The 17,485-nt window shown below is 41.0% G+C and overlaps 2 long non-coding RNA genes across 2 annotated transcripts; one reads left to right on the top strand and one right to left on the bottom strand.

Moving 5' to 3' along the window:
- Window positions 1-2,993: 2,993 nt before the first annotated feature.
- Window positions 2,994-12,391, top strand: LOC140737356 (uncharacterized). The gene is made up of 4 exons (XR_012101116.1): window positions 2,994-3,204; window positions 5,082-5,123; window positions 8,571-8,730; window positions 12,084-12,391. It is a non-coding gene; the product is annotated as an uncharacterized lncRNA (long non-coding RNA).
- A 980-nt stretch (window positions 12,392-13,371) lies between these two features.
- On the bottom strand, window positions 13,372-16,475 carry LOC140737360 (uncharacterized). The gene is made up of 2 exons (XR_012101117.1): window positions 16,389-16,475; window positions 13,372-14,816 (listed from the first exon to the last, which is right to left on the bottom strand). It is a non-coding gene; the product is annotated as an uncharacterized lncRNA (long non-coding RNA).
- Between the last annotated feature and the right edge of the window lie 1,010 nt (window positions 16,476-17,485).

Here is a 17,485-nt window from a genome sequence, read left to right as displayed (position 1 = left end):
AGAACAACGTGCTAGTCAGGGCAGGAATAGGATGATAGTGCAGATGAATGAGTGGCTAAGGATCTGGTGCAAGGGCAGCATTTCAGATTTCAGAATAACTGGGATCTCTTCAGGGAAAGGTATGACAGTACAAAAAGGACGGGTTACACTGAATCAGAGGGGGACTGAGATCCTTGTGGGCAGGTTTGCTAGGGGAAAACTTAAACTAATTTAGCAGGGGTATGAGGATCAGAATGATAGGGCTGAAGATGTGGCAGTAAGTATTGAGTGTGAAGTGAGACTGTGAAGAAGGTCAGGCAGACGATAGGGCAAAACTGTGGTCAGTGAGATGATTTGAAGTGTAACATGGTTGGCAAAATCAAAAAGGGTGATGAAAACAGGACTGAAGGTGTATTATTTGTATACAAACTCTATATGGAATAAGGTAGATGATCTTGTAGTGCAGATAGAGATTGGCAGGTGGGCCTTAATGAGTTGTGGCTGAAAGGAGATCATAGTTGGAAGTTTAACATCCAATAATACACTTTGTATTGAAAGGACAGGCAGGTAGGCAGAGTTGGTAAGGTGACTCAGTTGGTAAAACGAAAACAAATCCTTAGAAAGAGGTGACATAGGATCAGAAGATGTAGAATCCTTGTGCATAGAGTTAAACTGCAAAGATAAAAAGACCCTGATGGGAATTTTATGTACTAGTCTCCAAACAGCAGCCAGGATATGAGATATAAATTTACAAAGGGAGATAGAAAAGGCATGTAAAAGGGCCAATGTTTTGGTAATCATGGAGAATTTCAATATGCAGGTAGATTGTGAAAATCTGATTGGTGCTGGAATGCAAGAGAGGGAATTGATAGAATGCCTATGAAATTGCTTTTTAGAGCAGTATGTGGTTGAGCCCATTAGGGGAAAGGCAATTCTGGATTGGGTGTTGTGTAATGAAACAGATTTGATTAGGGAGCTTAAGGTAAAGAATCCCTTGGGAGTCAGAAAGTAGAATATGATAGAATTCACCCTGCCGTCTGAGAGGGAGAAGATAGATGTATCAGTATTATAATGGAGTAACGAGAATTACAGGCGCATGAGAGAGGAGCTGGCCAAAGTTGATTGGAAGGGAAGAACAGCAGGGCTGGACTTTCTGGGGGCAATGCAAGGTGCAGAATAGATACATCCCAAAGATGAAGAAGTATTCTAAAGAGAGGATAAGGCAACAGTGGCTGACAAAGGAAATCAAAGACTGCATAAATGCAATAGAGAGGGCATATAATATAGCAAAAATTAGTGGCAAGTTAGAGGACTGGGAAGCTTTTAAAAACCAATGGATGCAGACATCCCACCTCTCCCGAAAGTTCCAGGAGCCTCCCACATATTGATAGCGGCTCCCTGACACCCGCAAATTATATACAATATCCCGGATATCGATTTTTTATTTTTTTTTTGAGAGCAAGCGAACAGGAGGGAGGGAGAGGGAGAGGGAGAGGATATACTGATTGGTCTCTCTTTGTGCTAGGTAGACCTATCAGTTTTCTCTGTGGGTGGGCTTTACAGTCGATCGATCTCTCTCTCTCTCTCTCTCTCTCTCTCTCTCTCTCTCTCTCTCTCTCTCTCTCTCTCTCTCTCTCCTCTCCCTCTCCCTCTCCCTCTCCCTCTCCCTCTCCCTCTCCCTCTCCCTCTCCCTCTCCCTCTCCCTCTCCCTCTCCCTCTCCCTCTCCCTCTCCCTCTCCCTCTCCCTCTCCCTCTCCCTCTCCCTCTCCCTCTCCCTCTCCCTCTCCCTCTCCATCAGTTCAGTTTAGTGTCTGCAGCACCATGGCAGAGTGTTCCAAAAAATGAAAATATAAAACGTACTTCACCCCAGACTACACTAAAGTGTACCCCTGCCTAATAGGGGTCAAAAATAATGACAGTGTTGCTCGCTGCACTGTTTACAACAGTAATGTTTCTATTGCCCATGGTGGGTTAAATGACTGTAAAAGACATGTTGAGGTGAGTTTAACAGGTTTCGTTTGTTCATTAGCATAGCTAACGTTATTTAAACTAACTAGCTAGCTGCTAAGGAGCTACTCTATTGATGTCCTATGTAATGAGGCCAAACTCCCTGTAGACTTGCTTAAAGTTGTAATAGAATAAAAAAAGGACACCATGATAATATAATATAAGTACATATTTTAATACCACATTTTCTGCATAAGACAATATAATAAAGGTACACTTTATGCTTTTATTTCTTTTAGGGACTACAACATATTAGGGAGGCTTAGTGCAGGGAAGGCTGCTCAAGTATTTCACGGTTCTTTTCAGCAGAAAACCGAAGTCTGACAATATGTGATCAAAGAAATTGTGTTCTTTCATAATCAAATGTCCTGTATACATACACCCTTGGAGGTCGACCGGAGAGGGGTGGTGCTGGTGCTACCTCCCTGAAATGAGTTTTTGCAGGGTGGGATGTCTGCGGATGGCAATTTAAAAAGTCATCAAGAAGGAAAAGGCGGAATATGAAAGTAAAATCTAGCCAATAATATAAAATAAGATACCATTTTTTTTCAGATCTATAGGAGTAAAAGAGAGGCAAGAGTGGATATCAGACTGCTGGAAAATAATGCTAGAGAGGTTGTAATGGGGGACAATGAAATGCCGGGCAAACTTACTAAGTATTTTGTGCCAGTCTTCACTGTGGAAGACATTGACAGTATGCCAGAAATTCAGGAGTGTCAAGGGGCAGAAGTAAGTGTAGTTGATCTCACTAAGGACACGGTGTTTGGGAAGCTGAAAGGTCTGAAGGTAGATAAAGTCACTGGAACAGCAGGACTACACCACAGGGTTCGGAAAGAGGTGGCTGAAGAGATTATGGAGGCATTAGTAATGATTTTTCATGAATCATTAGATTCTGAATGGAGTGCAAATGTCACTCCACTCTTTAAGAAAGGAGGGACGCAGAAGGAATGAAATTATAGGCTAAATAGCCTGACTTCAGTGATTGAGAGGATGTTGGAGTCAATTATTAAGAATGAAATTTCAGTTTACTTGGAAGCATGTGATAAAATAGGTCAAAGTCAGCATGGTTTCCTTAAGGGGAAATCTTGACTGACAGATCTGTTGGAATTCTTTGAAGAAATATCAGACAGGATAGACAAAAGAAGTGTCACTGGATATTACTTACTTAGATTTTCAGAAGGACTTTGACAAGGTGCAACACATAAGGCTGCTAACAAGGTAAGAATCTATAGTATTACAGGTAAGATACTAGCATGGATGGAAAACTGGGTGACTTCAGGATGAAGGTTGCCTGCTCTGGATGTCTGCCAGTGACTAGTGGTGTTCTGCAGCAATCGGTATAGGGACTGCTCTTTTTCAAGTTTTATGTTAATAATTTGCATGATGGAACTGATGGCTTTGTGGCCAAGTTTGAGGATGATACAAAGATGGGTGCAGGGGCAGGTAGTGTTGAGGAAGCGGGGAGTCTGCAGAAGGATTGGACAGACTAGGAGAAAGGGTAAAGAAGTGGCAGATGGAATATAGGGAAATATATGGTCATGCACTTTGACAAAAGGAATAAAGGTATAGACTATTTCCTAAATGGGGAGAAAATTCAAAAGTCAGAGTTGCAAAGGGACTTGGGAGTCCTTATGCAGGATTCCCTAAAGGTTAACTTGGAGACTGGGTCAGTGCTAAGGAAGTGAAATGTTATATTAGCATTCATTTAAAAAGGACTGAAATATCAGAGCAAGTGTGCAATGCTGGGGCTTTATAAGGCATTGGTCAGACTGCACTTGAACTATTGTGAGCAGTATTGGGCCCCTATCTAAAAAATGATGTGTTCACATTGGAGAAGATCCAGAGGAACTTCATGGGAATAATTCTGGGAATGAAGAGGTTAAAGTATGAGGAGTGTTTGAAGGTTCTGGTCCTCTACTTGCAGAAGTTTAGAAGAATAAAAGGAAATCTCATTGAAACTTAATAAATATTGAAAGGCCCAGAGTGGATGTGGAGAGGATACTTCATATAGTAAGTGTGTCCAAGACCAGAGAGATAGCCTCAGAAAAGACGGACGTCCATTTAGAACAGAGATAAGGAGGAATTTCTTGAGCCAGAGGGTGATGAATCTGTGGAATTTATTGTCTCGGACAGCTGTGGAAACCGAGTCAATGCACACATCTAAAGCAGAGGTTGATCTTGATTAGTCATGGTATGAAAGGTTATAGAGCGATGGCAGGAGAATGATTTTGAGAGTGTTAATAAGTCAGCCATGATGCAATGGCGAAAGCATTCTTGATGGTCCAAATGGCCTAAATCTGTTCCTATGTTTTATGGTCTTATACTTAAGGTAGAATTTGATTGATTCTTGAGTAGCAAGGGCATCAAAGGTGTCGGGAAGAAGGCAGGAGAATGGGGTTGAGATGGAAAATATGTCAGTCACGATGGAATGGCAGAGAATACTTGTTGGGGTGAATGGCCCAAGTTTGCTCCAATGTCTTATAGTCTAACGGTCCTAGTGTTAAGGTCACCATGTTTGATCTGTTTCTGTTATGTGCTACAACATGAACGTGTAGTACCTCTGAAAAAGGGATACGGCAGATGAAACACAGATGCACTATGTTTATGCATCAGTCACTTTATGGAAGCAAAATAAATTACAGTACATCCAGTTAACTGTATAACAATAGGCAATGAGATATCCATCCAATCAAGTTCAATCCTCTTCCCATTTATACAGGTAACTCATTTAACATTCAGGCCTCTGCCCCTCCCCAGGCCTTCTAGCAGGCATGAGCAATCAATTGCATGCTGAAGATTGAATGCAAGCCCTTACAAGTCGATCGTTTACCTCATTTCCCAAATGCTCCATCATTGGCACTATACTATAAAAGAATACCTTGCATACAGATTCTCAAAATTTTCAACTAACACATTTGCACGTTTTTCAAGTAAAATCCCTTATCCTTTCTCAATATGAAATGATACTCACACAAAATAAATTAATTGAACAATTATTTATAACTAAATTGAACAGATTTCAATCTTGTCATATGCCACTTACTCATTTCTAGTAACAATAGTTTCTCTAATATAATAAATTCATCTTCCTGCAGGTAACGAGAAATAAACAGCAAGCAACAAGAAAAATCTATATGGTAAGTCAGAATCAGTTTAATATCATCGGCATATGTGGTGAAATTAGTTGTTTTGTAGCAGCAGTACAGTGCAATACATTATTATAAAAACTATAAATTACAGTAAGAAATATGCTGTATATGAAAATTAAATTAAATAAGTATGGTGAGAATAGGAATAGAATGTGGTGGAGGATAAATGTGTGGCTGAGGGATTGGAGCAGGGGCAGGGATTCAGATTTCTGGATCATTGGGACCTCTTTTAGGACAGGTGTGACCTGTACAAAAAGGACAGGTTGCACTTGTATCCCGGGGGACCAATATCCTAGTGGAGAAGTTTGCAAAGGCTACTGGGGAGAGTTTAAACTAGAATTGTTGGGGGGGTGGGAACCAAACTGAAGAGACTGGGGAAGAGGAGGTTGGCTCACAAATAGAGAAAGCTTGTAGACAGTGCGAGAAGGAGGATAGGCAGGTGATAGAGAAGGGACGCACTCAAACCAAAGGTTTGAGAAGCATCTATTTTAATGCAAGGAGTGTTGTGAACAAAGCGGATGAGCTTAGAGCATGGATCAGTACTTGGAGATATGATGTGGTGGCCATTACAGAGACTTGGATGGCTCAGGGACAGGAATGCTTACTTCAAGTGCCGGGTTTTAGATGTTTTAGAAAGGACAGGGAGGGAGTCAAAAGAGGTGGGGGCACGGCACTGTTGATCAGAGATAGTGTCATGGCTGCAGAAAAGGTGGACGCCATGGAGGGATTGTCTATGGAGTCTCTGTGGTTGAAGGTTAGGAACAGGAAGGGGTCAATAACTTTACTGGGTGCTTTTTTAGAGGCCGCCCAATAGTAACAGGGATATCAAGGAGCAGATAGAGAAACAGATCCTGGAAAGGTGTAATAATAAGAGTTGTCGTGATGGGAGATTTTAATTTCCCAAATATCAATTGGCATCTCCCTAGAGCAAGGGGTTTAGATGGGGTGGAGTTTGTTAGGTGTGTTCTGCAAGGTTTCTTGACACAATATGTAGATAAACCTACGAGAGGAGAGGCTGTACTTGATTTGGTATTGGGAAATGAACCTGGTCAGGTGTCAGAGCTCACAGTGTGAGAGCATTTTGGAGATAGTGATCATAATTCTATCTCCTTTACAATAGCATTGGAGAGAGGTAGGAACAGATAAGTTAGAAAAGAGTTTAATTGGAGTAAGAGGAATTATGAGGCTATCAGGCAGGAAATTGGAGGCTTAAATTGGAAACAGATGTCCTCAGGGAAAACTACAAAAGAAATGTGGCAGATGTTCAGGGGATATTTGTGTGAAGTTCTGCAAAGGTACATTCCATTGAGACAGGGAAGTTATGGTAGGGTACAGGAACCGTGGTGTACAAAGGCTGTGATAAATCTAGTCAAGAAGAAAAGAAAAGCTTACAAAAGGTTCAGAGAGCTAGATAATGTTAGAGATCTAGAAGATTATAAACTAACAGGAAGGAGCTTAAGAATGAAATTAGGAGAGCCAGAAGGGGCCATGAGAAGGCCTTGGTGGGCAGGATTAAGGAAAACCCCAAGGCATTCTACAAGTATATGAAGAGCAAGAGGATAAGATGTGAAAGAATTGGACCTAACAAGTGTGACAGTGGGAAAGTATGTATGGAACTGGAGGAAATAGCAGAGGTACTTAATGAACTTCAGTATTCACTGTGGAAAAGGATCTTGGTGATTGTAGTGATGACTTGCAGCAGACTGAAAAGCTTGAGCATGTAGATATTAAGAAAGAGGATGTGGTGGAGCTTTTGAAAAGCACCAAGTTGGATAAGTCGACGGGACCAGATGAGATGTACCCCAGGCTACTGTGGGAGGGGAAGGAGGAGATTGCTGATCCTCTGGCAATGATCTTTGCATCAATGGGGACGGGAGAGGTTCCCGAGGATTGGAGGGTTGCAGATGTTGTTCCTTTATTCAAGAAAGGGAGTAGAGATAGCCCAGGAAATTATAGACCCGTGAGTCTTACCTCAGTGGTTGGTAAGTTGATGGATAAGATCCTGAGAGGCAGGATTTATGAACATTTGGAGAGGTGTAACATGATTAGGAATAGTCAGCATGGCTTTGTCAAGGGCAGGCTGTGCCTTATGAGCCTGATTGAATTTTTTGAGGATGTGACTAAACACATTGATGAAGGAAGAGCAGTAGATGTAGTGTATATAGATTTCAGCAAGAGCATTTGATAAGGTACCCCATGCAAGGCTTATTGAGAAAGTAAGGAGGCATGGGATCCAAGGAGACATTGCTTTGTGGATCCAGAACTGGCTTGCCCACAGAAGGCAAAGAGTGGTTGTAGAAGGGTCATATTCTGCATGGAGGTCGGTCACCAGTGGAGTCCCTCAGGGATCTGTTCTGGGACTCTTACTCTTCGTGATTTTTATAAATGACCTGGTTGAGGAAGTGGAGGGATGGGTTAGTAAGTTTGCTGATGACACAAAGGTTGGAGGTGTTGTGGATAGTGTGGAGGGCTGTCAGAGGTTACAGCGGGACATTGATAGGATGCAAAACTGGGCTGAGAAGTGGCAGATGGAGTTCAACCCAGATAAGTGTGAAGTGGTTCATTTTGGTAGGTCAAACATGATGGCAGATTATAGTATTAATGGTAAGACTCTTGGCAGTGTGGAGGATCAGAGGGATCTTGGGGTCCTAGTCCATAGGACATTCAAGGTAGCTGCGCAGATTGACTCTGTGGTTAAGAAGGCGTACAGTGTATTGGCCTTCATCAATCGTGGAATTGAATTTAGGAGCCGAGAAGTAATGTTGCAGCTATATAGGGCCCTGGTCAGACCCCACTTAGAGTACTGTGCTCAGTTCTGGTCGCCTCACTACAGGAAGGATATGGAAGTCATAGAAAGGGAGCAGAGGAGATTTACAAGGATGTTGCCTTGTTTGGGGAGCATGCTTTATGAGAATAGGCTGAGTGAAGTTGGCCTTTTCTCCTTGGAGCAACAGAGGATGAGAGGTGACTTGATAGAGGTGTATAAGATGATAAGAGGCATTGATCATGTGGATAGTCAGAGGCTTTTTCCCAGGGCTGAAATAGTTGCCACAAAAGGACACAGGTTTAAGGTGCTGGGGAGTAGGTACAGAGGAGATGTCAGGGGTAAGTTTTTTACTCAGAGAGTGGTGAGTGCATGAAATGGGCTGCTGGCAGCGGTGGTGGAGGCAGATATGATAGGGTCTTTCAAGAGACTTTTGGATAGGTACATGGAGCTTAGAAAAACAGAGGGCTATAGATAAACCTAGTAATTTCTAAGGTAGGACCATGTTTGGTAGAACTTTGTGGGCTGAAGGGCCTGTATTGTGCTGTAGGTTTTCTATGTTTCTAAGTAGTGGCAAAAAAGACAAAAATAACATGGGTTCACAGTCCATATAGAAATCTGATGGTGGAGGGGAAGAAGCTGTTCCTAAAATGTTGAGTCTGTGTCTTCAGGCTCCTGTACCTCTTCCTTGATGGTGGCAATGAGAAGAGGGCATTTCCTGGATGATGGGGGGCCATAACTGATAGATGCTTCCTTTCTGAGCATCACCCTTTGAAGATGACCTCGATGCTGGGGAGGCTAGTGCCCATGATGGAGCATTTGGGAAATGAGGTAATCATTACAGCAGTGTTTGTTTCTTTTGATGCTGCATTCTTTATTTTCCTCCAGTCTCTCTTTAGTTGTAGAACATAGTGTAGCACAGTGATGCATTTAATGGCTGGAACAGTGAATAATAACTCATTTTCTCCTTATTACATAGCATGTCCCACATAACTAAAGTGATTCAGAATCCAATATCTCTTGAATCAACTGCAGAGAATGAAATACAAACTGTTGTACTAACCAGTTCTTCTCCATCATTGCACCCAAGAGGGCCAAGAGGTTACGAATCTCTCTTACATTTTGCAGGGTCAGTTTGTTGGGCTTTTTCCTGCATCAGATCTAAATAAGCTCAAAGCCTACCAGATGTTAAATGAAAACATATTTCATAAATGTTCAAAGTTTATCTCCTCAATATTCATTATTTTGGCCAAGATTTTATGTTCCTTTGTAATTGGATAGATTGAATATTAATATTTAAACAAGGAACCTCTAAAGCTTCTTTCAAGCACCTCTATCCAAGAGCGGATTGCAGCAGTCCTCACTAATAAAATTCATACTGAGATAACATAACTTCCCATTCAGTTTCCTATTAAAGCCGCTGTTGGAATATTGAAGTAATGTTGTACAGTAAGTGTACAAGGTGCTCAAAAAGCTGAAAGACCTGAAGGTATATATGTCACCCGGACCAGATGAACTGCAGCTAGGGTTCTGAAACAGGTAGCGGTAGAGATTGTGGAGGCATTAGTAATGATCTTTCAAGAATCATTGGACTCTGGCATGGTTCCGGAGAACTGGAAAATTGCAAATGTCACTCCACTCTTTAAGAAAGGAGGAAGGCAGCAGAAAGGAAATTATAGACCAGTTAGCCTGACCTCAGTGGTTAGGAAGATGTTGAAGTTAATTGTTAAGGGTGAGGTTATGGTGTACTTGGTGACGCGGGACAAAATAGGACAAAGTCAGCATGGTTTCCTTAAGGGAAAATCTTACTTGATGAACCTGTTGGAATTCTTTGAGGAGATTACACATATGATAGATAAAGGGGATGCCGTGGACATTGTATATTTGGATTTTCAGAAGGCCTTTGACAAGGTGCCACACATGAGGCTGCTTAACAAGTTAAGAATGCATGGTATTACAGGAAATATACTAATATGGTTAGATTGATTGGAAGGAGGCAGTGAGGGGTCCGTGTTGGGATCACTTCTTTTTATGCTGTATATAAATGATTCAGATGATGGAATAGATGGCTTTGTTGCCAAGTTTGCATATGATTTGAAGGTTGGTGGAGGGCAGGTAGTGTTGAGGAAACAAGAAGGCCACAGAGGGGCTTAGACAGATTAGGAGAATGGACAAGAAAGTGGAAAATGGAATACAATGTTGGAAAATGCATGATCATGCACTTTGGTAGAAGAAATAAATGTGCAGGCTATTTTATAAACTGGGAGAAAATCCAAAAATCTGAAATGCAAAGGGACATGGAAATCCTTGTGCAGAACACCCTAAAGATTAACTTTCAGATTCAGTTGATAGCAAATGGCAAATGCAATGTTAGCATTGATTTCAAGAGGTCTGCAATATCAGAGCAAGGATGTGATGCTAAGGCTTTCTAAGACACTGGTGAAGCCTCACCTTGAGTACTGATAGCAGGTTCGGGCCCCTCAGTTAAGGAAAGATGTGCTGGCATTGGAGAGGATTCAGAGGAGGTTCACAAGGATGATTCTGGGAACAAAACTGTTATCATATGAGGAACATTTGATGGCTCTGGGTCTGTACTCACTGGAATTTAGAAGGATGAGGGGAGAGGTCCCATTGAATTCTCTAGACAGAGTAGATGTGGAAAGAATGTGAGTCTAGGACAAGAGGGCACTGCCTCAGGATAGAGGGGCGTCCATTTAAAACAGAGATGCAGAGGAATTTCTTTAGCCAGAGGGTTGTGGAATTTATTACCACAAGCAGCTGTGGAAGTCAGGTCATTGGGTGTATTTAAAGTGGAGATTGATAGGGTCTTGATTGGCCACGGCATCAAAGGTTATGGGAAAAGGCAGGGGAGTGGGTCTGAGAAGGGAGAAAAAAAGGATCAGCCATGATTGAATGGTGGAATAGACTCGATGGACCAAATGGCCTAATTCTGCTCCTATGTCTTAAAGTCTTATGGTCTAAGTGTCCAAACTTTTCAATGTTTCCAGCTTTGGGAATACTGAAAGTTGGTGAAAGGAAAAATGTAAGCATGTTTTTACAAATGAACAATATTCAACTTGAAATGAAGAGACTCCGAACCAAGGCAATGGATTACCGTATTCCCTGATAACATATTATTTGCCAAATCAGCACCAATCATAAAAGCAGATAACCTTACACTCTTATTTCATTATAAAGAAAGCTTATAACACATAGGCAAAGGTTAGATTGGGCAGTAAATATCTAAAAATATGTCCCCAGGTGAACTGGCAAAACACATTTTACATAAACGCGTTACGAAGTAATACCCACAAAATGCTGGAAAAATTCAGCAGGTCAAGTAGCATGTATGGAGAGGAATAAATGGTCAACGTTTCAGGCTGAGACCCTTCATCAGTCCTGATGAAGGGTGGTATCCCAAAATGGCAACTGCTTATTCCTCTCCATAGATGCTGCCTGACCTGCTGAGTTCCTCCAGCATTTTGCTCGTGTTACTCTGAATCTCTTGTGTTTGCGCACAATATAAAGCTTTTTTTTTAAATTATGGACTATAATTAGAATCTGCATCTCCTACAAAACAAAACATTCTCAAGGTCAAGTATAATGCAGCCATGTGGCAAGCTTTAAGAGTTGGTTGCTCCAAGACTTCGAATAAATAGTATTACTTTCTTCAGTGGGAGCACATTTTCAAAGTTGTAGGAGGCTAGGAACAAGGTTTCATTATTTGAATGTCGTCTTGTCATCTAACAGAAATGGAATATCATTACCAGTCAATATAATAAAGCTTGTTATTATAAAAGCTACTCATGTGTGAATCATAAGGAAAATTATTGTCATCAAACTGATTGAAAGAATGGTAGACATGAAAGAAATCCATTGACAGGCACAATAAAATGTTAGTGTAGGCACATTTAGCAGTGAATAAATATTCATGGCATGGTAAACTAAATTTACAGCTAAACAGCCTCTCTAGCCCTGAAAATTAAATTTTAGAACCAAAACTCTCTTTCAGTAGTTAATGTTGATTTTTTACATAAAAAACAAAACGTTAGAAATAGCAAGTTATGTAGCAGCTATGGACGAAGACCCAGTGTTAATGTTTCAAGTTAATGATCTTTTTTTGAACATTTTCTGTCTGTCTCTTTTCTTAAGACCCTCTCTCTTTTTGTCTTTGTTAATTCCAGTGTCCTTCAAAAACTTTGCTTCTGTGGATGATTAAAACCGAATATTTCATGGACAAGTACAGAAAGTAATAATGGAACATAGGCCGTTATATTAATGGGATCAGGATACAAGGAAGTATGATAACAGATTGAGCTGCTCTGGTGCTAAGCTGATTATCAAAACAACAGATGCTGGAAATCTGAAATAAAAATAAAGAATGCTGGGAAGTACTCAGACTTTTCCAAATCTCTGTTCTTCAGCTATGTCTCCCTTACCACAGATCTCCCATCTCCATCTCCCACCCCCCAGGTCCCACCAGGTCCTCATCACATTCTACAGGGGTTGTATTGAGAGCATCCTGAGCAGCTTCATCACTGCCTGGTTCAGAAATTGCACCATCTCAGATCGCAAGACCCTGCAGCGGATAGTGAGGTCAGCTGAGAAGATCATCGGGGTCTCTCTTCCTGCCATCACAGGCATTTACACTACACGCTGCATCCGCAAAGGAAACAGCATTATGAAGGATCCCATGCACCCCTCATACAATCTCTTCTCCCTCCTGCTGTCTGGGAAAAGGCTCTGAAGCAATCGGGCTCTCACGAACAGACTATGTAACAGTTTCTTCCCCCAAGCTATCAGACTCCTCAATACCTGAAGCCTGGACTGACACCTTGCCCTACTGTCCTGTTTATTATTTATTGTAATGCCTGTACTGTTTTTCTGCACTTTATGCAGTCCAGTGTAGGTCTGTAGTCTAGTGTAGCTTTCTCTGTCTTGTTTTTTTTAATTACATAGTTCAGTCTAGTTTTTTGTACTGTGTCATGTAACACCATGGTCCTGAAAAACGTTGTCTCATTTTTACTATGCACTGTACCAGCAGTTATAGTTGAAATGACAATAAAAGTTGACTTGACTTGACTTGACTTGAGATACTGCACAGCTATCAACAATTGCTCTCTTTGTGAGATGAACATGCTATTCCTCAAAGGAGTGGATCATGGATTTATCAGAACAATATTTAAAGGATTAAAGTAAAATAAAATGGGGTTGCATTCCTTGGAATGTAAAAATGATTTGATTGAAGTTTTCAAACCATCTCAGGGAATTGTAAATGATGGGGAAACAACTCCAGTGACTGGGGAGCTTAGTTAAAAGAAAATTTAATGGGAGGTATTTCAGGAATTTTGCTAATAGGTCAACATGCAGACATATTTAGTGGTGAATGACTTGTTACCCTGTGAGACCATGGTGCTGTACGGAAGCAGATTCGCGGGTTTGGTAGGTGAAACAGCAGACACTGATGGCGGGTACGTACAGCAACTGTTTATTCACAAACAAGCAACAAAACACTTTACTCACATGCAAGTCCAACAAGTGCTCATCCAAGTCACCCAAACTATAGCAACTACAACACTAAACATTCAATAGACTTGTTAAATCTGTCCAACAAGATTAAACAATTGATAAACTACTTAACTCGGTGTGCACTCGAAACACAAGTCCCTCCACCTGTTAACTGTAACACACCTTCCAAGCGGTTCGTCCAATGCTGCCCGTGGCTCACAGCCTGGAGTGGCTCGGGGTCAAGAGGGAGACTTACAAACATACGTTCATCTTTATGCACCTGAAGATCAGAAGCTAGCTGCAGATATCACAGCACGTGACCTGGGACCAGAAAGCAATGACTCCATAGGAAGGTGACCACACACTTCAAGCAAGCCCATCATTAGCCAGCATGGCAGAAGCGACTTCTGGAACAATTTTCAATCAGCACATGGATCAATGCTGAACAGTGAATACTGGACAAAGCATGTCTGGATTTGTGGGGCTGGTGTGTGGAAGTGGGGAAAGCAAAGAGATGTTGACATCTTTATTTCCTTGAAGTGTATTGCTGGAGACTGGTTGAACCTCGTAGCTCTGTATGCATCCAAAACAGAGGTCAGAGGCCCTCCAATTGTGTCTGCCTTGTTCAAGGAGTCTTGTCTTCTCTGACTTGAGTGCCTAACTCGGTGTGTAATGAAATCTAATGGAATGTATCACAGACAATGTCTCTACCAACACTGGTAGATACCTATTAAGTCAGAGAACAATAGAGCAGTTGCGGAAGGTGACTATTTGGCCTGTCAAATCTATAGCATCTCTAAATAAGAACGATCCCTCATGCACAACTACCCCATCCTCACCCCACGGACCTGCAAATTCTTCTAAGGTCAAATAGTTTTCCAATTTGCTTTGAATCATTCTAGAAATGATCCATCTGCATTATATAAATAGAATCCTCATGTCCTCATAATTCATTTGCCATTCCCCTGCAATCTATCCCCACTATTTCTCCACCAATCAGCATAATTTCTCTCTCCTGGCTGTACCTTCATGATGGTAAATATCTCTATCAGATCCTCAGTCTCAAGGAGAACATTGTGAGTGCTAACAGTCTATTCAAACAACTGAAGTACCTTTCCCTGGAATCTTTTCTATATCCCTCCCTTAAGCCTACACATCACTTCTAAAATCTAGAACCCATAGTTGGGCACAATACTCCATTTGTGACAGAATTAATGTTTTATAAAAGCTCACTATTTGCTTAAAGTGTCCTGGCAGAACAGGATCAGCCAATCTGTATTTTAAGAAATGTGTTTGGTTGGTCAGTAACATTTCTGGATGAGAGATGGGATTCAGGTCATGATCTGGAGTCTGATCGCTTGAACTTCTCACTGTGGTCGTAGGCCGCATTTTCAGTAGTTGCTCATTATCTGCGTGGAAGAATGGATATATTGTGAAGGACAGAGCACCAGAGGAAGCTAGTCTGCCTGTATAGCACTTTTCAAACGCACGGCAGTTCCAAGTGCTTTACATTGAACAAGATATAAAAATCAAACATCAAATTTCAGAAAATATATAAGAGAATGAATTCACACAAAAAAAATAGATAGGATAAATAGGCGTTACAGTGCATTAGATTCTAACTAAAAGCTAAGGGGAAAATAAAAGTTTTAAGCCTCAATTTAAAAGAGCTTAAAGTTGGAGCAGACTTCAGACCCTCTGGAAGGTTATTCCAGATATGTGGTGTAAGTGACTAAAAGCTGCTTCACCATGTTTAGCTTTGACCCTGGGGTCGGTAAGCAAACCCACCCCAGATGATCTGAGAGCTCGGGAAGGTTCATAATGCAGCAAGAGATCGGAGAAGTATTTTGGCCCTCGATCATTCAGTGCTTTATGATCCAGTAGTAATATTTTAAAGTCAGTCCTCTGATGGACGGGAAGCCAGTGTAGCGATCTGAGAACTGGAGTGATATGTTCTACTTTATTAGTCTTAGTGAGGACTCTAACAGTAGCGTTCTGAATGAGCTGCAGCTGTCTGAGAGATTTTTTACAAAGACTTGTGAAAACACCATTACAGTAGTCAAGCCTACTAAAAATAAATGTACGGACAAGTTTATCTAGATCTTGCTGAGACATAAGCCCTTTAACTCTTGCTATATTTTTAAGATGGTAGTAGGCTGACGTTGTAATTGTCTTAATGTGGCAGTTAAAATTTAAGTCAGAGTCCATCACAACACCATGGTTCTGGCTTAGTTTGTGGTCTGTTATAGCAGGGATTCTAAGTGAAAGGTATGGGATTTGGGTAGAACAGATTTTTTTTATATAGGTCTCCGGGTAAGTTGCACACTGTTGGAAAATGTTTCTACCATGTCTACAGGTCTACTGAACATCAACAAAAATAGGTTATCTCCAAATAATGAACTATGCAGTTTATTCTGGGCTGTATAGCAGATGGATTCAGTTGATGAGCACTTGTTTCAGCCAGAAAGACAAACTTGAGAAGCTTCTCATTCTGATGTACATGCCAGCTTCTACAAGTATTTGCATTTACAAGTAGCCAAGTGAAAAATAATTAAGTCTGACTCCCTGTCAAGCTGCAGATAAGCGCTGTCCCCAAATCCCCAGATTTTGGAGGATTCATCAAGTAAACAAAAATCAAAAAATTTCCATCTAGAGAGCAGTGAACATTTAAAAGGCACTTGGACAGTCATATATCAAAGTCAAAGGTTCATTTATTATCAAAATATACAACACTGAAATTCCTCTTCTCCAGATAGCCACAAAACCAAGAAAGAAAAGAACAGCAGCATATTCATCAACCCCCAAATCCTTCCTCCCCCCACAAAAAAACGAACAAAAACGTAACAGGCACATTGACCTCCAAATCACCCTCCTTTGCACACAAAAAAAATGAGAAAGGTTGGGCACAAAACACAGAATATAAAATAAACTATATAGCACTATGGCAGTGGTCTAATAGCAAAAACATTTCTTCCACATACCTTTCATCTGCTTGAGAGTTTTGCAAGAAGTTGCACTTCTCTCATTTTAAAAGTATCCATTTTTTGTGGCACATTCAGGGAAGTTAGAAGCTTGTGAATAGAGGACAGATCTTTAGACAATCCCATCTTGACGGTGGGAAAGGAGGTCTCCGCTGTCTGATGCAAGATAAATGTAATGTCTGGATGCAGGACTTCTCACTGTGGAAAGTTCAAAGAAATAAATTGCGAATCTCCCCTCAAATTCAAATCCAACTCAGTCAACAACATATTCTCAAATCATAAAGGATCCCTTTAAATATTACAGGAATAGAGCATCTTGCTTACTGTCAAGTATTATGTTTCTTGTGAATAATTAGCATATAGAATTAGCAGGGTGATTGTGGAGGGATTGGCATTAAATGAGTGCCGAGCAAGAACTGATGTAATCCACTGCCTATTCTTCATACTACAAGCATGCCTGCTTGTCTGTGTTATATAATATGCCGTGAAGAGCAAGCCCTGTTAAAGTTGTGCACTTGCAATTCATGATCAAACCTGAAAGCAATTCAATGACCATGGCACTGAAATAAACATTACTAAGCAGTCCAGTTTCACAGCCACGCACTTTTCAAATTTATCGAGATTGTTAATGTTCAGTACTGATTGAATGTGCATTTACTAAAGCAGTGTTGCTCCAGGAACAATGTACTGTTTAGTGTTCCTAATGAATATGTGCACTCCACAGTAAATGGCATCCACAATAAGCATTTCTTGACAGCACCACTACATATAGTTGGTACATAATCAAATTGACCCTTTGACCTCAATTGCTTTTCCACATAAGAAGAATGATGTTCCAATATGGAAGAAATCCGTAATTTTCCTTAGCAGCTTTGCTTGAGATAGTGTTTTGCAATTAATGAGGAGTAATTTGCTTGTAATTCAAGTCAGGAATTAGTTATAGTAGTGGGTGCTTGGTGAAGAAGTGGATTTCCTTGTTCGAAGCTAAGCGCAGGATTAGCAAAATTCTCCATGGAGGAACCTTGATTTGTTCAAGGTCTTTCAAGTTTTCAACACTGGGGGGATTATGGCTGCTTAGAGAAGCCCTTGCTTAAAAA

The sequence above is a fragment of the Hemitrygon akajei genome, chromosome 2 (assembly GCF_048418815.1).
Source record: "Hemitrygon akajei chromosome 2, sHemAka1.3, whole genome shotgun sequence".
Taxonomy (NCBI): Eukaryota; Metazoa; Chordata; class Chondrichthyes; order Myliobatiformes; family Dasyatidae; genus Hemitrygon; species Hemitrygon akajei.
This window is presented reverse-complemented; position numbering and strand designations above follow the sequence as displayed.